This window comes from Pleurodeles waltl, chromosome 7 (assembly GCF_031143425.1).
Source record: "Pleurodeles waltl isolate 20211129_DDA chromosome 7, aPleWal1.hap1.20221129, whole genome shotgun sequence".
NCBI classification, from domain to species: Eukaryota; Metazoa; Chordata; class Amphibia; order Caudata; family Salamandridae; genus Pleurodeles; species Pleurodeles waltl.
In genome coordinates, this window is record NC_090446.1 from 958862823 (window position 1) to 958888489 (window position 25667).

At 43.6% G+C, this 25667-nt stretch overlaps 1 protein-coding gene across 1 annotated transcript in view; it reads right to left on the reverse strand.

Annotated features, from left to right (window-relative positions):
• TIMP2 (TIMP metallopeptidase inhibitor 2) overlaps nt 1–25667 on the reverse strand; it is a 166735-nt gene that overhangs the window by 92313 nt on the left and 48755 nt on the right. The gene's annotated exons all lie outside the window — the stretch shown is intronic.

Below are 25667 nucleotides of genomic sequence, written 5' to 3' on the forward strand. Positions count from 1 at the left end.
AACAGGATGGCGGTGAGGGGTGTCGTGGGGCCCCTGGGGGCCCCTGCAGTGCCCATGCCAATGGCATGGGCACTGCAGGGGCCCCCGTAAGAGGGCCCCACTTTGAATTTCAGTGTCTGCTTAGCAGACACTGAAATTCGCGACGGGTGCTACTGCACCCGTCGCACCCTTCCCACTCCGCCGGCTCCATTCGGAGCCGGCTTCCTCGTGGGAAGGGGTTTTCCGCTGGGCTGGCGGGCAGCCTTCTGGCGGTCGCCCGCCAGCCCAGCGGGAAACACAGAATAACCGCGGCGGTCTCCTGACCGCGGAGCGGTATTCTGTTGGGGGAACTTTGGCGGGCGGCCTCCGCCGCCCGTCAACGTTGGAATGACCCCCTTACTCACGTAACATTTGTTTATACATTTATATTTTTACAGATTAGATTTCTGCACAATGCGGTTACTTAGAGCAATTAAAAGCCATATATTTATTTACACTTTACGAATGGGGTGGGGGAAGAGTTTGATAAGCAGGTCCTGTCCCTAACCTACGTCAGAGGTGCAAAAGCAGTATGAGTTTTCAGTTATGTCCTACTGCAGATGTTTGAGGAAAGTTCAAGCCAGAACCATGGGCCAGCGACTGAGAATCAACTGTCTCCTCTACATTTGCATCTGGCTCTGGTGAACACTAGGAGGATGGCTGGTTGATCAGAGTGACCAAGGTGTGTAGGAGCTAGACAAACTGTTTGGGGGCAGTTGGCATTTGCAAATAGGACAGTCACATATTTATCAACATTCTCTGACCAAAATTGATTTGTCAAAACTAATTAGCATACTACTCTATCGCCGGACAATACATCATATATTTCACTCTATCACGGCTGCATCACTGGAAATTACTAAAAATGAAACTGGAACTAAATCACAGAAAATGATTGTGTGGATTCTGACCAGCGTGATATCCTGAGATAAAAAAGATATCACATAAGTTAATAGGCTTTGATCATTGAGCAATACCTACACCTCACTAACAGCAGGAGATAGGAACTTGATCAGCATCTTGCATACTGGTGGTCTTCGGAAAACTCTCTTTATGCTTGAGATGCTTCTATTTACCTACAAGCTCCTTTTTATGAGCAATGTTACAAATCAGCTGTAATGCTACCAAAAAGCAGTTGCCTACACCGTGTGACCAGGCATCCTGGATTTGCAGGAACAGTCCCAGTTTTTCACCAGCTGCCCAAGCAGATTTTGGGAAGTTTAGCTCATGTCCCGGTTTTTAAAGTGTCAACTGAAACCATGTTTTCCACAGCAGGGATCGTTGGCAGCTGTAATAGGAAACCAAATTAATTAACAGGCATGATACTGGCTTTAAAAGGTGCATTTGATTTAGGTTCTAAGTGCCTTTGCTTTAATTTTATGCTGATGAGCACTGTCATTCTGTGAGCTCAGTGGAAGTAAAATTGCAGTCCTTTTTGATTTTATTGAAATGGTCCTGTTTTTGACTTAAACATTCTGGTCACCTTGAGCCTTCATGTAGGGTAACCGGGGTCCCAGCAAATCCCAGCTTTTCATCAGCTCTCCCGGCAGATTTTGACAAATTTGGCTAGTGTCCCAGTTTTTAGAAAGGTGTAGTGTCTTGCTGGACACATTCTAGTGTTTTCACTAGCCACTCTGTTGAGGGCTGGCTTTCACACACACCCTACACCCATCCAGCACATGCGTCACCAGTCAGGTGACCCTGCCAGTAAAAAGGGCCTGGCACACCTGCCCTAGGCCAGTTACCACCACCCTAACTACATGTTTGTGTGAGTTATTAATCTAATATGTGGGCTAAGGGCCCACAATCCTGCAAAAGGGTCGAGTGAAAACAGTGTGAGGCACATTTGTATGTGTTCCAATGCAGGGCTAGTTAGCAGATGTTATAAGATAGCAATTTAAGTAAAAGGTATGATACTGGGTTTAAAAATAGCATTTTATTAATTTTCATACTACTTTTTCTATCGTTCTATGCAGATGAGTGCTATGTTTCTGTGGCGTTTGGTTGATATAAAGTTGTACTCCTTCTTCTATGTTTGTAAAATGTTCCTGTTTTGGGTTTTTAAAATCTGGTTACCCTAACTTCATGATCTTTTGCTCTGGCAGCTATGCAGTCATCCTTCCATATTTATGCATAGTCAGCATTTCCAGAACACTTTATATGATTGCCTTAGCTGCGCCATCACGGAAATAATTGGCCAGGAGTGGTCAGGCGCCTTTTGGGAATGAGGGGCAGATGAATCGATCCACACGACTCTTTTTTTCCTCTGTGACTAACAAACCATTCTTTAGGGTGATATTTTTGGCTCACAGATTGAGTTCTATCATTGGACGGCTGCTACGTCCTGGAGACATCTGGATGAACCACGACCAAGGAGCAGCTGCGAAGCAGGATTAAAAAAGGCACATTAGCAGCAATTGTGGTGTGCAATGCTAACTCTGAAAACACGGCTCTTCGCCACGTGCGCACAGCAAACAGTGGCCTGCCGGGGAGATGGGGGCGCCAAAGGGGGGGGGGGGGGGGGGGGGGGGGGGGGAGGGGCGAAAGAAAAACAGAGCCAGGGACGGCTTCAGATGTTGGTGTTGACAAGGAGTGAGTTAAGAGGATGGAGGTCGAGGGGAGGCAGAGAGGAAGGCAAAGACAGGAAGTTCCGAAGGAGTCTTGGAGAGAGAAAGAGACCCACACAGGCAGCAAGAAATGAAGACCGGGGGAGGGAAAAGAAAGTCAGTGACAGGGAACCACAGCTCTGAAAGCTTCTTTTGTATGAGTAGCTGGAGTTGTTTACAGTTTATTGGAGGAAGGATGCTGGCCTACGAAAAAGGTGGCATTGGCAATAAAAATAGGGTATCCTTGCCAATATTCTGCTTACCTTGTACCATTAAACTCCTCGTTCTCACTCAGAATGGCACTATCTCCAAAGTAGCTAACAGTCTTGCTTCGACCCACTGAATGTTATAATTACCACGATTAACATAAGCGGAGAACTGTGCACTGCTTTCACGCATGAACCAAGGCCAAGAACACTGCAAATACTGGCCCAGCCGCACCATTTGATGATGCTGTACTCACACAGCAACCGGGGAATAGCTGTTTGGCTCACATCTTTTTTTATCAAGAACCAGAATTATAAAAGGCAGCCACCTTGAAGTAATTGCTTCTCACAAGCCAGGTAAGTACAATCCTTTATTAAGAAGTAAGGACGGAAGAACAGGTCCGATCAGGGACAGGCTCTGGATCAACTGACTTCAGGAGACTGCACGACATAGAACGTGGAATCTCCCCAAGTCAGCATCACGAGCATTCTAAGAATAAAACTAGAACACTACACATCCTCCTTCTTTTCTTATAACAAGAAAATATGGAACAAGAAAAAAAACAATTAACATAACAATAGATAAAAAGAACTTAAAGATGAAAATCAGAAACGTCATCAGAAACGTCAGTTAAGTATCCTAACACGTAATCCTTCAACCAACCAGGAGGAATCACTTTCCTTGTCCTTTCCACAGACTCACCCTGTTGCACACCACCAGATATACCACCACTCACTTTCCTTGTCCTTTCCACAGACTCACCCTGTTGCACACCACCAAATATATCACCACTCCCAATTTCCGACTCGACAACCGAATCCCTTATCACATCTTCCTCCTCGCACAAAACGGGTGGAGGCGCTTCCTTATTAAACACATTGTGACTCATAACTTCATCTTCCAACCATTCAGCCTTTCCACCCTCCTTATCGTTAGTGTGAACTCCACCCCATCCCAATTCCTGTCCGTTACGAAGTAAGACAATACGTTTAAGATTCCACACCTTGCCATCACTCAGTTTTACCGCATTATGCAAAACTTCCATGACACGTTCAGGATTAAAGTACTGGCTCTCGCCCTTCTTAACCTTGTAGGGTTTCTTAACTCTAACCAAATCACCAATATTAATATCAACAGACTTAACATGATGGAGCTTATCATAATAGGACTTCGATTTTTCAAGAGATTTATTCAAACAATCCCTTACATTCACCACAGACCAGTGTTGAAAACCAGTCTCGCTCAACCAAGCAGGGTTATGTTTGCATCTTGGTCTTCTTCCCCTCATAATAATGAAAGGGCTGAGACCCGTAGTAACATTCTCTGTTATCCTATACGCCCACACAGCTTTAAAGATGGCAATGTGCCAATCCTCTCCACCATTCATAGCACCTTGAATTATACCTTTAACTACTCTATTGAATCTTTCTACCGCTCCATTTCCACTGGGATTGTACAGAGAAGTAGTTTTATGTTCAATTCCCACTCTCCTAAAATAGTTTCTTGCAGCATCTGACATAAACTGTACCCCATTATCACTCAACAATTTAGAAGGGATACCTTCTGCAAGGAAAATCTTATCCAAAAACTCCAACACGCTTACAGTGTCTGCTTTTTCTAAAATGCCAACTTCTGGCCATTTGGAAAACAAATCAATAAGGACTATTACAAACTCTTGAGAATCACCCACCGGACCCAAGAGATCAATAGCGACATATTCCCATGGTTGTCTTGGAATGAATGTTTGCTGCATGGAAGGCCTAAGGGTACACAAACTTTTGTCAGCTGTAGAACATATATGACAGGTTCTGACAAATCTTTCCACCGATCTATCAACACCAGGCCACCAGAACAGCTCCTTTACCACAGATTTGGTTCTAACGATGCCGAAATGTCCCTCATGACATAATTCTAAGATCACCTCCCTAATACCAGAAGGAGGAACTATCTTATCACCTCTCCAAAGAACATTGTTCACAACAGAAAGTTCGTTCCTTACCTCCCAAAAATTTCTGCACAGTTCAGGTAATAGATCCTTCCTAGGCCATCCATTCAAAACGAAATTTAAAACGGACTGTAAACTAACATCTACCTGCATTTCCTTCCTCCAAATATCCTCATTCAGTGCAGGGTTGCCAAAGTCATGTATAAGCGCCACATTCCATTCATGCCACGGGTCATCAACACATTTCTCCAACAAATTAGGTAATCTAGAAAGGCCATCCGCTAATACATTACTCTTGCCTGGTACATACATCATACGATAAGTGTAGTCCTTTAAACGCATAGACAACCTTAAGATTCTAGCAGAAGCCATTACACTTCCTTCACTTGTAAGAAGTTTAATCAAAGGCTTATGGTCACAGCGAATGGTTATGTCCTTACCCCACACAAATGCACGGAAGTGCTCTAAAGCCCAAGCGCAAGCTAAGGCTTCCTTCTCTATAACAGAGTATCTCTCTTCTGAAGGAGATAACGATCTGGAAGCAAAAAGTATAATCCTTTCCTTACCCTTACAATTCCTTTGAGACAAAACAGCACCTAAACCTTTATTACTTGCATCTGTGGTAACAAATGTATCCAAATTAGGGTCAAAACTTTCTAAACATGCAGCCTTGCTTAACTCCCTTTTAATACACTCAAACTCCTGATTACATGCTTCACTCCACGCGAAAGGTGAATTCTTTTTTAGCAAAGATCTTAAATTGTAAACCTTACTGGCAAAGTTCGGAATAAATTTTGCACAAAACTCAGCCATACCCAAAAAAGATCTTACCTCGTCTTTAGACACAGGAGGAGATACCTCGATTATAGCATTCACCAAATAAGTTTTTGGTCTAACACCCTCACCACTAATCTCATGTCCCAAATACTCCACACTTCTTTTCGCAAATTTGCATTTACTTAATTCCACTGTTAACCCCTTCTCACCCAAAACTTCCAATACATGTTCCAAACGCTCATCATGCATGCACTTATCCTTCCCAAAAATTAAAATGTCATCTTGGAAGCACATAACCCCTTTAACCTTCCCAAACAGTTTATGCATTAGACGTTGAAAAACAGCTGCTGCAGACGCTAGACCGAAAGGCATCCTCTTGTATTGGAAGCATCCGAAGGGTGTGATGAAGGCTGTTAATCTTTTTGAACTCTCGGATAAGGGAATCTGGTGATACGTAGATGACAAGTCAATAGTAGAAAACCAACGCGCTCCCTCAAGACTAGAAACCATTTCTGTAATCTTGGGTAGAGGGAAACAGTCAATCAGGATATTATTATTTAAGTATCTTAAGTCTACACATAAACGGATTTTCCTGTTACTGCGCCGAGCTATTACTACAGGCGAAATCCATTCCGAACTCTCAATTGGCTCAATCACATCCATTGAAATCAATTTGTCCAGCTCCTTGGAGACTTCTTCTCTGATCATGATCGGCACAGTTCTGGCCTTATGAATTTTTGGTAAAGCTTCCTTCTTTAAAATGATCTTGTGCTCGAAACTGGTAAGTTTTCCCAAACCCTTGTGAAAAACTTTGGGAAATTTGACCTCCATCACAGCGGTCACGGAGCATTCTTCATTTACCATTAACACTTTTTCTTTACTGTTAGGATCTAGGTTCATCTGCAACTGTCCTTGATCCTTCCACCCTAGAACAGACGGTCCCCTCTTAGCAACATATAACTTTCCTCTGGCACTCCTGTTCTTGAACGAGAATGCCAACCATCTAAAACCTAACAAGTCGATCTTCTCTCCTGTGTAGCTCTCTGGCTGAATATCTGGCGGAGTAAGTTGCTTGCCAATCTTCACTGCAAAGGACTTGTTCCACACATCCTCATTCACAATTGTGAACGATGATCCAGAGTCAGCATACATTGTAACTGGTACTCCACCAATTTCCATGTTACATATTGGTTTTTCCTTAGTGTGTACTTCCGTTATATTGAGTACGAAACTCTTATTCTCATCCATTACCCTGGAATCCATATTTTTCTCCTCCGTGTCACTCTGTGCCGTATAATCACCTTCATAAATACACTTAACTATTTTCTTTTTACTTCTACATACTTTGGCAAAATGGCCCACCATTCCACATTTATTGCATTTTACTTTTAACGCTGGGCACAACTTTGAGTGAGCCAAATGATCCTTGTTATCACATCTATAACATTTCCTTTCAGTTTCCCCACTCTGAATTTTTTTTTCAGGTTTGCTGTTAAACACTTTGTAAATGCCGTCCTCATTTTTCCCTGTAGATTTTATTTCATTTAAACTTCTTTCCGAGATCTCTGCTTTCCTTACTATGGCTAAGATGTCTTCCAGAGGCGAATCACCATTTATCCAAAGTCTTTCTTGAATCGATTGATTACCGCAATGCATGACTACTTGATCCCTAATAAGTTCATCATGAATTGTTCCAAATCTACAGTACAGAGCAAGTTTCTTTAAGTCCGCAACATAGTCATCCACAAGCTCATTTTTTTCCTGTTTTCGTTGGAAAAATTTATAGCGGACAATTCCCATACAAACTTTTGGAGAAAAATACTTGTCAAGATCCAGCATAGCGGCATTAAAAACACAAATATCACCGCTTATGGCATTTTTGGGCATCTTATTAAAAGTTTTTAGACCCATAGGACCCAAAGAATGCAACAGGATCCTCTTTTTCTGTTCTGCAGGCATTTTGTTATCCATATCAATGGCAGCTAAATAATTAAAAAAATAGTCTTTCCATTCTAACCACTTGATAGGTGGTGAATTGCCCATTGCCCAAAAAGTTTGCGGGGGAACAATTGTAAAATTGGCCTGCGCCATGTTAGTGGCCAATTATAATGTACACGCAATGACCTCCAATGCCACTAAATAATACTAATTAATAAAAAAAAAAAAATATATATCCTTCCCTTCTCGGACCTGTTCCAACCCTTTACAATAGAATGTTGTTTTTACAATTAAAGAAAAATGCCTTCAAAATTGTTGTTTCCAAGACTCCTCCTTTGCTAATAATGTTCAAAGGCTAACAATGTTTGAATGTGCAGTTTGTAGAACCCCATGAAAACACGACGATAGCAGAAGAAACAGTACATGCAGAGGTCAGCAGAGATCCACAAGATTCAAAATAATATACTTTTTGTGTTACACGTAACCTGCCTTGGAGATCGAAGGAGACACTAGCAGAAGCTGTGTTAGTCTCCTTAGCGTGCTCGTAGCTAAGGAGACTCGCTGAAGAGGAATCGTCGCGTTGCCCAGGCGACGCGCGTAGTGCGTGCGCGTCTGTTGAAAGGAGGACGCTCGCGCTGTCCTGCTCGCGCTGATCTGCACGCGCGCACACCAACGGCCGGGCAGGGCACAAAAGCGCACGGAGGAAGGATTTCCAAATTTCCCCAAAAACAAATATAACGAAGATAATTACATTGACGTTCCGTCCCAGGTTGACAGCCCCCAAGGCAGTAGCAAGGTACTAAAAGGCGGTGGAGAAGCATCCAGAAGATGAAAACGCTGACAAAGACGCTGCCGGTTTGGATCCTCGTCGCCAAATTGAAGTAATTGCTTCTCACAAGCCAGGTAAGTACAATCCTTTATTAAGAAGTAAGGACGGAAGAACAGGTCCGATCAGGGACAGGCTCTGGATCAACTGACTTCAGGAGACTGCACGACATAGAACGTGGAATCTCCCCAAGTCAGCATCACAAGCATTCTAAGAATAAAACTAGAACACTACACACCTCTTCCACCAGCATGTTCTTTTTAAGAATAATTATTTACTGGCCATTTGCAAATACACGCTCTATTAAATTAAAGGAGTTTGCACTGTCAGTGCACCCTGTGAGTGCTTCCCTCTAGAAGTGTGAAAGGGGATCCCATGACCCACAGACATCCCAGGCGGGTGCAGTCACTCACTGCACTTGTGTGCATGGGAATCTCTCTACCCTCTTCAAAATGCAGGAGGGTTGCCACCTACGTAGAGACACACAGACCTGCGAGTTGTAAGCAGCCCCGAGGGCAGTGCACTGTCCCTATTTGCGCCCGGCACAGCTGTTTAAAGACAGTGTGCCGTTTCACTAATACGGGCCTTGGTTTTCTCGAGCGTGTTGTGCCATCTTAAAGATTACTGGGGCCATGGGCAAGACTATTTTGGAGGTCCGTGTGGAGACCAATTTTGAATTTTTTACCAACTTTCAACGAATTCAAGTACTTGTAATGTTAAACAACATGATATGACACGTTATATTTTCAGGAAAATAGGACACACAAACAACTGAAAGCTTAAACAGCCCTGCCACCACTTGCCAAACAGTTCTAAAAGAAAGGGTGAAAAAGCACTGATAGAGCCATTACTTTTTGTATTTGGATCGAAATTTTGTTTTGCAATAACACTATTTTAAGCTGGATTCAGTGTCTAACCAGCCTATTCCTCCCATTGTGGGTGACTTGGTTGATGTTTAGTGTGCTAGTGCAGAATACAATTTTTTTTTTAAATACTGACAAATACTATAATTAACAACAGACATTCCATGAATAAAAATAAAAAAGAAATTCAATAACAAATGGTGCCACACCACAAAGTGACAGAAAAGGTTAATTATTCAATGATAACCTTTACAAAAATAATGGCTTCACAGATTACACTAAAATACTTTACACAAATCATGTACAGTGTAAAACACAATCAAGAAACAATGGAACAGAAAAAATAATAAAACACAAAAAGTAAAGTAAGTAAAAAAAACATCAGCAGTCAGTGCTTATGTCCATTCGTTCAAACAGGCGTCAACGGCGTTTCGACCCTTGTTGTTCAACGGGTCATCATCAGGACGTAAACATTTTTGAAGTACACATCAATATATCCCAAAAACAAGAATGAAACGGTAATATGGCACCACAAACTAAATAGGACCACACTAGTTGTAATTTGCAACATGTAGTATACGCTATTTGATGTACCTGCAATGTGATCTATGTGGGACAAAGCACACAGATGGTGGGGTCCAGATTATCCAGGTACAAAAGCCGTATTTGCAAGAAAATAGTTTCAGCACCTCTTGTTTCCCAGTTTTTGGAACAAAATCATTCACCTAATGAAATACAGTGGCAAACTGTGGAGTTGATAAAAAGACCGCCACAAAGTGGCGGCTTACAGATTGCCCTTAAGAGGGTACACAGTGGGCAAACCGGGATAGCACCCTGGATCACAACGTTGGGAAAGGACTAATTAAGCCCTGGTATGGGTCATAATGAGCAGAGGACGGTCAGGCATCTAAACGATCTGGGATGTTGGCTCCTGTGGGTCCCAGAATACAAATCAAGGGGTCCACATGATATTCTAAATCCGTAGAGCATTTGAAAACTGACAAAGGCCACACCATGGCTAGAACATGTCGTATCTGGATAATACATTGTGACAGTATTTCAAAAGTTTTTAATACAGTCGAGGATTGTAATTCTTTCTTATTTTTTATGTTTCATCATTTCTTTTTTGCGTTTTACACTGTACATGGTTTGTGTAAGGTATGTTAGTGTAATTTGTGGAGCCATTATTTTTGTAAAGATTATCACTGAATAATTTATCTTTTTCTATCACGGTGTGGCACCATTTGTTATTAAATTTCTTTTTATTTTTGTTACTGGAGGTGGCTCCTTGTAAGTATTAAGGATGACGAGAGACAAAATGGAGCTCTGGGGCACTCCATAGGTGATAGGGACTTTTTTGGCTGGGAGGATAAACGGTTACAAAGTTAGGAGGAGTGCCACTGCAGGACATTGTCTGTGCATGCTGTTCCAGACTCAGAGGTGCATTTGAGAGTGGGATGGTCAACTGTGACAAAGGCAACTAAAAAGTCCAGCAATATAACAAGGCAGGGGTTCTCTTCATCTGTCGTCAAGAAGGCATTGTCTATGATGTGTAAAGTAGCAGTTGCTGTGCTGCAGAGTGATCTGACACCAGGCTGGTACTCGTGTACATGACATGATGATTAGCATTGAATTTGATCCTTGGGTTGAATATACAGCGCTTTTTCAGTGATCTTGCAGACTAATGGCAGGTGAGTGATGAGCTGGCAGGTGGTGAGGGAATAGTGTGTGTTCCTTAAGGAGTTAGAGGATCTGCACTGTAGTGATAGAGATGAGGTAGAAAGATAGGTGAGAAATGTTAGGTAAATAGAAAATTGTGATTTAGCATGAACAAGAGATACCAAGAGATAGAGAGGTGAAATGGTGGGGAGTGAAAGAGATGCAATGAGATATGTAAAAGAGATAGCTAGAGCTAGGGAGAAGAAAATGTAGACACAGAAGTGGATACACCTAGGTTTGAGGTAGCAAGTGTGGAATAGTAAAAAAGATATGAGTTGAGAACAGCAGATGTAGACAGGGACAGAGGTAGAAAGATAAATAATGAAGGTAGTGGGAGATGTGTAGAGAGATGGATGGTTGAGAGAGACAGGAGAGAGGCAGAGAAAGGTGCAAAATGAGAAGTGCAGAAAGACAGGTGAGGTAAAGAGATTACTGAGGCAAGAGAAATGTAGAGCTAGAGAGATAGGGCTGGAGTTTAGAAAGGTAAGAAACAAGTAACAAGAATAGCGAGTCACAGGTAAGATAGAGAAAGGGAGATGAGGTTGATACAGAGGCGGAGAGGAAGAGTTGTGAGTTGGAGTGAAAAGTAAAGACATATGGGTGAGGTAGAGGGATGCATATATAGAGAAAGGGTGAGTTGAAACAGAGAATAAGACACGGAGAAATCAGAGTGAGAAATGAGATAATGATAGAGAACAAGGTAAGAGAGGTAGCAAGAAAACAAAAGTAGTGAAAAGTGAAATGGAGAGAACAGAGGTAAAAAGGTAAAAGAAGTGGAGAGATGAACTTGACAGTGAATGGTGAGGAACTGAGAGATTAGGTGAAGGGCAGAGGGAGAGTGAGATGGTGTAAAAATAGAAGTGATAGTGAAAGACAAATGAGACAGGGAGAGGTGAGGGAGAGATAGGTGAGGTAGATAGTGGGCTGAGAAAGAAGTGAGATATAGAGAAGTGGAATGAGAAATGGTATGGTAAAGAGAGGGATAACGTTGAGGAAGGTAAAGTAGATGGAGTTGACATACCGAAAGTTGAAACAGAGTAGAAAGGCATAGAAAGTCAAAAGAGGCAAGGAGAGTGGGGACAGACAGTGATGGAGTGATGTATGGTAGGCACAAAAAGTAGTAGAAAGAGGTGAGATGATGAGGAAGGGTTAAAGTGATGTGAACTGAGAGAGAGTCGTGGTAGAAAGATTTGAGGTAAGAGAGAGGATGCAGGTACAAAAGATGTATACATAGGTAGAGAGAAACAGAGGTATAGAAAGATAATGAGGTAGACGAGGTAAAGTGAATTAAGGAGAAAGAAACGAGACAGACTAATTAGCTTGCATTTCAATTGTTACAAAATGCCTGAGATCCCAAGGATTAATAACACATGTTCTAGCTGTCAAGATAAAAAGAATCTGTTTTTACATCAGGAACTATGACTTTCTTAATAACTTTTTAGTGAGGGTCCTTTGAAGGTGAGGGCCCTGAGCAATTGCCCATTTTGCCCATCAGTGGCCATTTCAATCCTTTGTAACTTCTCCTAGATATGCGGTAACCATCTCTAGGCTTCAATCATGTTTATTAGGTTTCAAAGACATGTAAGAGTCATACAATTCTCTGTGTGCATATAAGAATTAAGATAAAGCTATTCAACATAATCTTAACTACTCCAACATCTCCTTTGCCACCCTTAACTTATCCTCACTGATAATTCTGCATTATACTGTGCTCTCCTCCGTGAGTCAGTCTTTCTCAGTTCAGCACCATTTATGCTTAAATCAAACTCTTACTCCTTGAGCCCCAATCTCTGTGTCTTCCCATAATGTATAGAACTCTCAAACCTTTTGGTCAGTAAAGGTATCTAAAGTCTGTGGCCAAGTAATGTATTAGCTTCCCTACCTTTGCCTCCACCCCCGCACGGGGTTTCATACATTTCTGATCTTACCCCAGTGTGTTATGCACCATTTTTTCAATTCCTAGCAGATTTCAAATTCAGTGTACTGTGATAGTTATTTTTGCCTTACCCCACCTTGCTATCATGTTCTGTTTTGCTCCAAGAAGCATATTTGAGGTGAACGTGTATTTCTTTGAGTGGGGGAATAAATGTTTTCCAACAAAAAACCTCTGGACATTTCGCGAGTAAGTTCCCAGTAAATATCTGGAACATGATGTCAGAATAATACTACCATCTTGGGGCATTATTTGTGCAATTTCTGTACATTCCCTCCAGCATGATTCAGAATGTTGCAAAATAATCACAAGTAGCCTTTCCAGTGTGAGGTGCTGTATGTCACCTATCTCATAGAGCATTTCACTGCCTCGGTCACGGCAGGCAAAAAAAGTACAACGTTCACAAATGTCCTACTCTGATTTTCATCTAATTGTATGCCTTGTTCCTACTCCCAGGCCAGTAGAATCTTGTCACGTTCCTTTTTCTGTCTGCTATCAGGGCCTTTTATATCTTGTAAACCATATCGGAGCTGTATCTAGATCCCTAAAGCACTTTTCCGTGTCATTAGTGCTCCAGTAGCTTCTGTCGTACTATGGGTTGAAGCACCCATTGCTGGACTTGGGCCTACATGAACTGCTACTTTTCTGATAGAGCAACTTTCTAGCTGAGTTCGTCAAACCCTTTCAATCCACTCCTACCAAACATCTCTCTTAATCTAAAATATCCTCACTCCTTCCAAACCACCAAGACCTCCCTCTGTAGTCCTCATATAATCCTGGTTATCCCGTAATGGTGTGATGGGTGATGGTTAACGCAACATACCCCAGCCTCTTTCCCAACCTATCCCATGTCTTCAATAGTGTGCTGGTCGCTGGTTATTTATATAGGTTTGGGTATGCTATTTTTTAAACAATGCAAGGGAAATCCCAGAGGAGGGGGAATCTACAAGCCAGTGTATGGTCTATCACGCACCACCATTTCTCATTTTCCACTCTCAATCAATGCGTACAAATATAAGCTGTGTTGACTGATAGTAGCATGAGTTGTCTGGATGCTTGAGGTGACCTATTGGGTACTTTACATTTCTTAAATAACTTCACTAGTAGTCCCAGAGGTAGATGCACAAAGACTTTTTAAAAGTTAGACGTAAACCCAACTGGACTATGAGGTTTCCCAACTTTAAAGGGCTTGATATCTGCCATCACTTTCTCCATTACTGTAGGGCTATGTAGTTTTACCCCACTTCTCCACCAAGATTCTCAACAGCTCAGTTTACTCCGAATAGGTGTCTTTCCCTCTACTCTTGTTCTTTTTTCACTTATACATTTTCATAGAAGTCCCTAAAGACTCTTCTCTTTTCATCCTCAGTATCAACATATATTTCTATCCGCACTCTAATTTCAAATATGCAAACTCAAGTCTGTGCAGCCCTAAGTTTGTTTGCCAATAGTGTTCCTGTCTTATTTCCTCCTGTTGGAAATGGCCCTTTCTGCAGGGTCATTGCCAGACTTTTTGCCTTCCTCCTCCTGTTTTTCTGACTAATTTTTGCTGGTTTTTAGGATTCCGGGTGCTTTACCACTGTAGACCAGTTCTAAAGTGCACGTGCTCTGTTCTCTAAAACATGGCAACATTGGCATATCCACAATTGGAATATTTAATTTACTTGTAAGTCCCTAGTAAAGTACACTATATATGCTCAGGGTCTGTAAACTAAATGCTACTAGTGGGCCTGCAGCACTGATTGTGCCACCCACTACGGTAGCCTTTCAAACATGTCTCAGGCCTGCCACTGCAGAGCCTCTGTGTGCGGTTTTAAAACTGCCATTTCAACCTGGCCGTCCCAAACCTTCCTTTTTATTACATTTAAGTCACCCCTAAGGTAGGCCTTAGCTAGCCCCTAGGGCGGGGCGCAGTGTGTTTAAAAAGTTGGGCATGTACTTTTAAGTTTAACATGTCCAGATAGTAAAAAACTCTTAGATTCATTTTACACTATTGCAAGGCCTATCTCTCTCATAGGATAACATATTTTAAGTGTCATTTCCAAATATGAAAAGATAAAAAAATAGAGTTCGGTGTCCGTAGACTCACAATTTAAAATCACAAATTATGGTGACACTGGATTTTAAATTGTAAGCCTGAAAATGCCACTTTTAGAAAGTTAGCATTTTCTTACTTAACCATTCCGTGACTCTGCCTTTCTCTGAATACACGTTTGGGCTGGTGGACAGCTGGGTTTTGTGCATTCCCTTTAGACAGCCACACACAATGGGAGTGTAGGTAGGACTTGATGGGCTTTAATGAGCCATTAACTGGCTTGATGGGGGGCGGAGCTTAGCACTGCCTCATTTACACCTGAATAGACGTGTCCTGTCTACCCACAATAGGGCTTAACAATCCTGTATTATCACTCCAGCCAGTTTGAAACCAGGACATGGGAGGCTGGACATCGGTAGATTTCAAAGAAAGGCCTGGAAGTGTCTCTCACCTTCCTGAACCAGGGCACCAAAGTATAAATACTCGACCTCAAACCCCAGTCAGACCTCTTCTGGAACCAAGGACACTCTGCCAGGAAGAATGACCGATGTGCTGCCAGGAGGGACTGCCACTCTGCAACTGCATTGCTGTGTTGGCCTACTGCTTCTGTAAGCTGTGCTGTAGGAGGGACTGCCACTTTGCTGTTTGCTCTTATGTATTGACCTGCTGCTTCTGTCCTGCAGTGAGAGAGGCTGGACTTGCTCTCTACATCCTTGAACCCAAGCGTCTCCAAGGGCTTGCTGGCTTGGCCCATGTTCTTCTGCATCCTCAGGGACAACAAAAACAGACTGCTTGCAACTCTCCTGGTCCTGCTGGTCTCTGCCATCTGTGATGCCTATCCTTGCCTGAGGTGCCTCCTCCAGTACTAGGCCTCAGAAGTGGGTTCAGAAGCTGTAAACTTCAAAACGTGATGCATCGCCCAAGTGCCCCAGAAATATTGACGCATCGTGTTCTTGCCATTGATGCATTGCTTCAACAAAGGTACTGTTCAGCAGACCTTGAGTGGGTTCTGTAGCTGGCCTATCCTCCATTGCGGTCAGCCTAGAGTTTGGATTTGCACCGGTCCCGCTCGACCTCAAGTAACCTTTTTACCGCTATGGACTTCTGAGCAATATCTTCACATTTAATCCCCAACTTACACTGATTGGATTTTTGTAATGTTGGTCATGTTTTGCACAGATAAATATTATCTAAACTGGTGTTGAGTCTTTTTGTGGTGCCTTTAAACTGTGTTACTATAAATATGTGTTGCACATTGCTTTCTAAGTGAAGCCTGCCCCCTCTGTGCCAAGCTACCAGAGGGTGAGCACAGGTTAATTTAGGTTGTATAACTGACTTACCCTGACTAGGATTGTAGTCCCTACCTGGACAGGGTACATACCTCTGCCAACTAGAGACCCAGTTTCTAAGACCCCCACATCATATCTGAGGTTCAGTTTGTGCAATGCATATTCTGATTTGTCTAACTCCATTGTTCTATTTTGACCTCTTAGAATTATAATCTTCCACCATATATATTGTGTACATTTATGTTGCAAACTTTGTTCTACAGTGGCCAGTTGTGCTGCTCTCTCTTTTTTTCACTCGTGATGCTTCTGCTATAAAGCATCCCCTTTCCACTATTTTTTTATGCATCCAACTATTTTGCTTTTCCTACTTCCTTGTTCCAATTATATTGAAAGAAGCCTTCTATAGTTCTTGTGACCTGGCCATAAATGTGCCCACCTCTCCCTTTTCAGAAAGTACAGAGGCCAAAGCATCTAGTTGTGGTGTCTCCCTTGATCTTTGGCCACCAGATATGTTCCTTGTGTAAAAGTAACGTATGTCTGTCGCAGCCGCTGCAGGATTGCTCATGTCTTCACTGTGTTGTTTAAATCTCTGACATTATAGGAAGTAAACGTAAATGTAATAATTCGATAACATTTCAGATGACCCTGCCATACCTAAACCATGGGTGAAAGCAATTGCCGCTCGTTGCAATCTACTTGCAACCTCCATCTTCGTAATTTGTCTTGAAGTGGTCATTTGTTCATATCCCACCCCTTCCTCTTTGAACCCCTACTTCATAACATTCCTCCTAATGATTCCTTTCCCGCAACCTCTCCTACGTTAATAAACCAAATATAACATAAGCTAGTTTTCCCTCTTTCCATGGCATAAGTGTCCCTTAATTCCCAACCCGGCATCTATGGCATGAGTGCATGATGTCCAAGGTAAACATGTGCTGACCCGATCCCACATCTCTCTTACCCTTCACTCCGCAGCCAGGCCCCCCCAGGTGCAATCCACTGCCTCAATTCCAACACTGCAGGCATGGATGACTTAGGTATTGGCTTTTCTATTCTTAGTGCCATATGCTTTGTCAGTGAGTCTTTCTTGGCCTTCTGTACTTCTCTTTGCTCATACATCACATCTGTTTCAGGATTCCTTTCAGCTTAGTTAACTTGCACCACTCCTTTTCATTGGGTTCATATATTCTTCTTCACGGATCCACCCATTGCCATTCGGCCTCAACTCAGTCAGCTCGTTGATATGAGAGTCCTTTACCTGGGCCTTCTGACCCCCAATTAAGGGACCCAGCACTTGACATACTTCTCTGGAAAAATCATTGTTGTATTGGATATTTTAGCAACACAAAAGGATGATGGACGGAGTGCTGAACAATGCAAACACTCACCCTCAGGCACAAATCTGGGTTTAATCCATCGTTCTTTTGCTCACCATGCCACCCAGTTTGGACCCAGCCATATGCAAATCAGCCTTGACCCTGTTCCCCATGGGAACAGTCCAGCCCGAACTGCCAGGCCAGGTCCTCCGTGGACCGGAAGCAAGCATCCATCATCCTTTTGTGTTGCTAAAGTATTGGTTATTTTGCCATGTGAAGAAGAGATGAAATAGATGTCCCCACTTATATCTAATGACTTCCTTCCTTAGCAAGTCTGTGATTGGTTTAAAGAATTATGTTTTGTGAAGGATGACAACTGCCTCCTTCTCTTGCACATTTAGTATAAAGTGTAGCATATCTTCATATTAGTGCAGCCATGCCAATATGTCTGGGGGAAATCATCTGGAGCTGCTGGGTGGATCCACGTGATGCACTGTCATGTTTGAACAAGGCTGTCCCTGGTCTTTCCATCCTAGCTTTGAAGAGTTGCTCCACAAAGGCTTTAATGTCTTTGTCTTCCACGCCCTGAAGAGAGACCTTTTTTTCTACACTATTTCTTCTTGAATGTTTTTGGAGATCTCCTTTCTTTTCTTTTCTCTTTTCTTTTCGCAGAAATATGTTTGTTCTTCCAGGGCTGGCAAAACTGTTCAATAGTCTTCCATGACCAAGACAGAGTCATCCATCCTTTTTTTCCAATGCATGAACCCATTCCCCATTCAGATACATCCCTCTTAATATCCTTAAGACCTCTTTGTAGGTCTGTATGCCTTGGCTGATAGAATGTATTCCTTCAAGAAGATTAATTTCATGAAGGCGCCTGTCACTTGTATCGCCTGCTTCATCTGTATTCGGGTCTCCCACTTTACTAGGGCTGCCAACCTCTCCTTCACCATCTGATGTTTTATGATTTTTGGATTTAGTGTGCAACAGCATTGTTTTAATGTTGGTTTCTTTTTTAGGTTTCATCAATGCCATTTTATTTTTGCCTCTGAAAGGGTCACTAAGCCCCTAATGTTTTTGTGCATTGTCTATGCAGGACTGGGTGATCAAGGATCTGAGAACGGGTGTAATTTGCAGGCAGATAGCTCTTCACCCCATCAGGAATGAGTCTAACTGCCAGTCTCACAGCCCATCAGCTGCAGTTTAGGAGATGTTTAATAACTCAAACAATGATTATTTCTTGGTCTTCACCTGACATAAATTAGCTATGTCTTATGCTGAATGATGCTCTCCATTTTCACAGACTTGGATCTTTGCATAAAGTGTAGAGGCGGGCCATTGAGTCACAATCCCCTGTTGCTTGGCATACAACCTCCAACTAGTTCTAAATGCCTCCTCCAGCATCACGGCTGGGTTGCTTTGTATAATCTGCATACATAGCTGCACTCACCCACCATGTATTCAAGTTTTATAATGTTTCACTAACATCTTGTTGTTCTTTCTGCTGCGTTTAAGTTTTATTTAGGTCTGTCTAGACTGTGAGATGGTGTATCATGGAACTTGCACAGTAGCGCCTTGCTGCTTTTCTCCTAGGTTACACGGAGTGACCTTCCACATTGTGGCTCAATCCATCCACTTCTTCTCTGCCACGTATCCTTCTGTGTCCTACAGTGTGCACTATTCTTCCACACTCCTTGGATGTGTGCAGCATCAATTCCTCTTCGTGATATAAGCCTCAGCCTCTGAGTTAGCTTTCAATTTGAATGCCTGTTGTGACACTGCAACCAGTATGATCTTTGCTGTCCTTTTACCTAGCTGTTACATGGGCTCTGTGGCACTCTCCCCTCTCCCAAGCTGCCACCTGGCTCAGGCTTCACCCTTCTGTTTCAGTGTGCTTCGTTCCTGCAGGCAGAGTAGATTTGGTGACCTCAGCCACCCCGCAACTCCTCTGCCATCATCAGTAACTTCTGTGTCCTAAGCTTCAAGAGTTACTGCCCAACATGCGCATGCTTTCTCACACACCACCAGTTGTTTGTGTTCTAAAGTAGTGTCTTCGTCAGCCACTCTTGTGCGTTGAAAACTCTGAAAGCCTCTTGCACCGTCCTGGCCAGTAATCCTTCTTCAGTACTCTTGCCTCATTCCTTAAAACAGGTGGTCAGAGCAGATCACTGAGATCATACGTGGGTCGCCATCTTGCCAGAGTCCATCTCTAGTGATATCTTCTCCTTGCTGATTCCTTTTGTGTGTTAAAAGTCTTAGAGCCCATTGCTGGAGCTGGCTGATTCCAAGATGGTGTATATTCTTTGGCTGCCTCACTGAGCAGTCTCTGCGGCAACAATACCCCCTGTATTCTTAACAGTACAGTCAATAGCTTTCAGGTGGAATGTAGTTTGTTGAAACTGGAGGGATCTAACTGCTCAAGTGGGGGGAAGGGGCCAGCCACACCATTATAGTCTCCACACCATTGTACCACTGGAGGAGATGTCAGCTCTGCTGAGGTCTGCCCAGTGCTTCTGTGCACAAGAGTGTGGCAATAGTTAACTCAGGAATACAGTCTGCGCATTTTGTGGGTGTAAATCTGTCTCTACCTTTTGTCTTCCACCCTTACAAAATAGCTGCCATAGGCACTTTTGATAGTCCTTTTTACTTGGGAGCTGACCATGTGGAAATACTCTCCCATTGTAAGGCCTGATGTGTGACTTCCAGTTCTCTGCAGTGTAGGGATGATCTGGGCTTCAAACAAATCTTTAATGCTCCAGTACTGTGCTGGGAGCCATAGCTCATGCAAACAAGGACCTGGGTGTCTGATTCAGGGAGGTAACACAATTGTGAGGTCCATATGCCTCCTATGTGAATCTTCTGCTTATTGACACTTACCCGCTGAATAGCCACCAACATCAAGTTTGGCTTACTGTAGTGCGATCAGGGCTGGACTGGGAACCCAAAGCAGCCCTCCCAAGTTTGTCAGACCAGCCCTGTGCCATTGGGAGGGAGGAGGTCTTAAGGGGGGCTTGCGGGTGGGAAGGGTGGTGCGGGGGGAAGAGAGCGAAGCACTGCTGCTTTTGTTACTTGGGGCCGAGTTTGCAGCACTGCTGCAAAACCGGCCCCCACCGCTACAAAACCGGTGCCCACCCTTTCAGCCAACCGGGAAAATGCCAGATGCATGCTACAGCCAGTCCGGCCCTGAGTGCGAACTATAACAAGTTCCCAGCCAATATTATCAGTAGACTTCAAAGGTCCCACAACTATGCACCAAATACTATTTTTATTCCGGATGCCTGTAGGAAAGTGCCCCTTTTTGACATGGTCATCCTCACTTTTTGCCTGGTATTCAATGCAATTTTGACTGAAAGTGTATTGGGTACCTGCTAACCAGGTCCCCAGTGCCAGATCTTTTTCCCTAAAACTGTACAATTGGTCCTCCTTTGGCAATACTTTTGCCCCCCTCTGTAAGTCCCTAGTAGACGGTACCCCTGGTACCTAGGGCATGGGCACAAAAGAGGGTTCCCAAGGGCTACAGCATGTATTGTGCCACCCTCACAAACCCACATGTAGCACACACAAACTGCCATTGCAGGCTGCGTGTCTCGGTGCAGCTGAGAGTGAAGACAAGACATGGCACACCGCCTGTGCTCCATGTCCCCTAACACTCCATGCAATATATGAAAGTGATTCATACCGCAGGCATTACAGCCCTAAGGCAGGATCCAATATATTACATGTGAGGACATATATACATGAGCAGATGCCCCTGCTATATCTTTGTCAATTCTCAGACATAGCGAGCGGGGGAACCATTTCAAAGTACATGTGCTGGGCACTGGTCAATACGAGTTCCCCAGCTACAGGATGGTTTCACTAAAAATGGGGATTCTTGGTATAACACATCAGGTATTGATAAACCCTCACCGATGCCACTGATGAATTTATTAATACATGCATGCAGAGGGCACCTTAGGTGCCCCCTGAAAACCTACCAACTGCCTGTGTGGGACTGACTATTCTTAGCCAGTCTACCACCACCAGACATGAGTTGAACCTCCTAAGGTGAGGGCATATCCTCTTGGGCAGTCAATCACAAAGCCTGCTCTTGGAGAGGTGTTTCACACACCCCGCTCAACAAGATGACCTGTAAATCTGCATTCCAAGGCTGGGGGCTTCAAGGCGGCCCACTATTCTTGGTATGCAGACATGGCTTCACTCACGGGAGAGATGCCGACCCCTGCCCCAGGGCCCATTTGACACCTGGACCGTCAGGAAATTCCATATTCAAGGAAGTGTGTCCAACCCTTCAAGTCAGTCACACCCCTGAGGTTTTAGAAATCTGCCATCTTGGTGTTGACAGATTTAGGAACTCTGCGACAGAGTTATGCCTCCTTTCCATAGGAAGTGGTCATATATGGGGTGTAGTGAACCAGAGGTAAGTAGCCCATTGCTACTACCCAGCACTCCCCGAAATGCCCCTAAATGAAGTATTTATCTAATTTCCTGAAGACCTGCAAAAGCAAAGGAAGAAGCACCTGACCTGGACCCAGCCCTGCCGGCCTGTCCGCTGCTCCTGCTGAATTGCGCCAAAGATGACACGTCCTGCAGCTGTTGTGCCTCCAAAGCCTGGGAGGACTGCCTGCCTTCACCAAAGACCCAGAAACTCCTGTGGAGCAGTGGAACAGCTTCCATTCATCTTGCAGACACCCAAAGACCAACTGTGAGGACTTCGGGCTGCCAAAAACCAGACCCCCGAAAGCACCACTGCACCTGTGCAACCCGAGTTGAAGTGGACTAACAGTGCCAGATTGGTTACTCAGCCCTCCAGATAAAGCCCACCTTGGACTTGCCCCTGGTGAACCCCCAGACGTCCCCTGCATCCTCTGTTCGCAGGCTCCTTCAACGAGTGCTCTGGTGGTAAAAACTCAATGCCTCGAAGCACCTCTGTACGCGGCGTCCCTGGCCCGTGGAGAAGAGGACCCGATGTGCCCTCATGTTCCTGAACATCCGAAGATTAAAACCCAAATGTTGCTTCCTCCTGACTGAATCCCCAGTCCTCACCTACAACCTCTTCTCGACCGTACTGATCTCCATTGAGTAACATTGGACATCCGACGCCGTACTACACCTCTGCACCCGGCTGCCCGGTGTGACCTTTTAGTGGGTCCTGACTCTTGCCCAATATTTACCTGAAGTCCAAGAGACTAGCCCCATAAGTTGCTGCACTATATCTTAATGAAGTACTTGTTTTTCTCTCCCTGGATAACATTACTGCTTCTTAAAAAAATGCACTGTGTTGACTTTTGAAAAGTGTACAGATTTTGCTCACAAAACGTGCTTACTTGATTGAACTGATTCTGGTGCCAAACATATATAAAGGTACTTGCATTGGTTGTAAATTGGTGTGGATCTCATACTTGAGTCATGTGTCTCATATATTGACTGGTAGTAGGTATTTGCAAATATCTCACCCTCCTCTCTGATAAGCCTAAGGCTGCTCAACTACACTGCCCCCTAAAAGTGCCCCTCGGGACTGCTAGAGCGAGTCTCTGTTCGCTAGTAAGGGGAACCTCTGGACTCTTTGCACGATATACCTAATTTTGATATCTCAGATAAAGAGCCAGCTTCCTACAATGCCCCAGCCATCATTATCCTAGAGTAGAAATCCCTGAACTGGCTTTGGCCGTGCGCAGCATAGGTTGGCCACAGGGCCTGTCTCTGTCAGTAGATGTGTGAGTGGGTGCATGAGTGGGTCTGAAAGTGGGTGTGTGATTCTATGAGTGAGTCTGAGTGGTTGCATGAATGTGTTAGTGGATCTGTGAGTGGGCGCTTGAGCCTCTGAGTGTATGTATGAGTGAATTAATTAGTGTATGAATGAGTCTGTGGTTTCTCTTTCAGATTGTTTCATAATCATGAATATTTTGTGAATAGTTCATAGAAATTCGCGAAAAGTTTCGTGATTATCGCATACTGTCACAAAAAATGATATTAAACCTTTAATTTGCACCTATATTACACCCCTGGGGTCAGGGTACCTTCACCCTGACCCCTTATGCCACCATCAATTTGAATTTTCACCCCTGGGGACTGTGTCCCATGAAATAAAATGGCAGTCGCAACTTTCTAGTCAGGCTGCAGCCAGCCAATTACAACGCTTCTTTTCGCACGCGTATTTGCTAAAATTGGCAAATGTTCGCAAATTATTAGAGGGCAGAGATGTACAAATGTATTTGCCCTTACATATCTCCTAAACTACTGAATGGAATTACACCAAATAACATAAAGTACAATCTCCCTACAGGCAGCTAGCTTTCAGCCAAATTTGATGTAATTACATCCAGTGGTTCGAGCTGTAGACGTGTTGACATGTCCTATGGGAATTAACATGGGAAACGCAACATTTTTTTAGTCCCCTTTGTCTCTGCCCCCACTTGACAGATCACCACTAAACTTCCTGTGCGCAACAAGAATCACCGGGCCACTTTTTTTGGGGAAATTTCGCAAAGATTCATCAAACGGTGCCAAAGATATAGGCAAGTCAAAAAATGCTTTTTCTATGGAAACATGGCCCGAACTATAGCTAACTAACTACCTAGTGCCGCCCGCCAGTAGGTAATATATATATATTTATATATATAGTTGAGGAGACTTATAGCCTTACGTCAGGCTTCATCCTTTGCAACTTCTCCTCATCCTGCCCTCAACCAAGGCTTTAGGAAGATGTTCTGAGATTCAACAGAAATGTGAAATATCACCTGTAGTTGGTTACCTAAAATCTATTTGTGACTTGAAGACCAATATCAAGACTGCCACTGGCTGTGCACCGCGTTCAGCTGGATGTGCGGCACCCAAAGGCCATTGTTCCCCTGAAATGCACGGAAGTGGCTGCAAAGGGATATAGAGTAGGCCTGGGAAGAGTTCGCAGAGTTCTGCTATGCAGAACTCCGTGAAGTGATGAAAAAACTCTGCAGCGCTACGTGGAGTTCCACGAGAGGCGGAGTTTGGGTAAGGCACGCTGTGCACATTGATTTTAAGCGCGGGAGTGTCTCCTGCACTGTAAAATCAGCGCGAATGGCATCAGGCGGAGCGCTGTAGGGCACTAACTTCTTTTTGTCGCTTGAGTAGATTTTCTACTCAAGCAGCAGCTTCCTCAACGCGAGCAGCACCTTTCTCATCGCGAGTGGTTGCAGCCTACTGCGGCCGCTTACATTCAGAAATCTCGCTCGCCAACTTAGCGATTTCTCGCGCTCACCAACTTAATGTTGTCAAGCGAGAGGAAAAGCTCAGCACCGTGTCACTTCGTGGAGTTTTTCGGAAATCCGCGTGTAGTGCGGAGTGGGAAAAACTCCACCGGCGGAGTGGAATTCTTCACCCACCCCTAATTTAGAGGCTATACAAAATCCCAGATAACTACATGAATCAATAAGTAACCACTCCACTGACTATCCTCACATGACATTCTTGATGCACAGCACCCCCTTTTCGCCAATATTTTCAACAATCTTCTATTTAGAGGACAGAAAACCCTGGCTACAAGAACAGTTTTTGCCATAAGAGCTGATTGTGCAGGAAATTGCAACAACCCTTTCATAAAAAACAGATATTGGCTAGGCTTAATTTCAGGATCTCAACTGCAATACCATACACTCCCCAGGGATCTCTATGATGACAGTGTGCAGGATATTTAAGACTTTCAGCTTTCAAAGGACTTTAATGTCAGAAAAGTGATAGATCCATTTTTGTACCACATCTTCTTCTATGGAGAGGAGAAGTTATTAACTGCTTGTCTCTCTTGTAGTAAAAATAGCTTTCTTAATGTTTCTGTACGCAAACATGAACTCCCAGCTACAAAGAAATAAACTGTGGCAGACTACAAACTCCTATTCAGAACTGTCTCTAAAGTCCATGCACTCTGTTGTCCAGTTATTTCATGATTTTTGCTCACAAAGAACAGGTTTGCAGATTTAAGGAAAGATGCTTTTGAATCCAGCAAACCTGTCTGAGGGATGTGCAGTGTGATCAGTTACTAGGGAAAGGGGCCAGATGTATAAAGGGAATTAGTGTCTGCAAACTCTCTGATTCAATCAGAGGTTTGCACATGCTAAAACCCTTTTTCAAATGTACTAATCCTATTTAGCAATGTGGAAAAGGTTTTCTGAATCGTTAAATGGGTTTAAGAAACTGTTGGATCTGGCCCTTTTTGCAGGGTT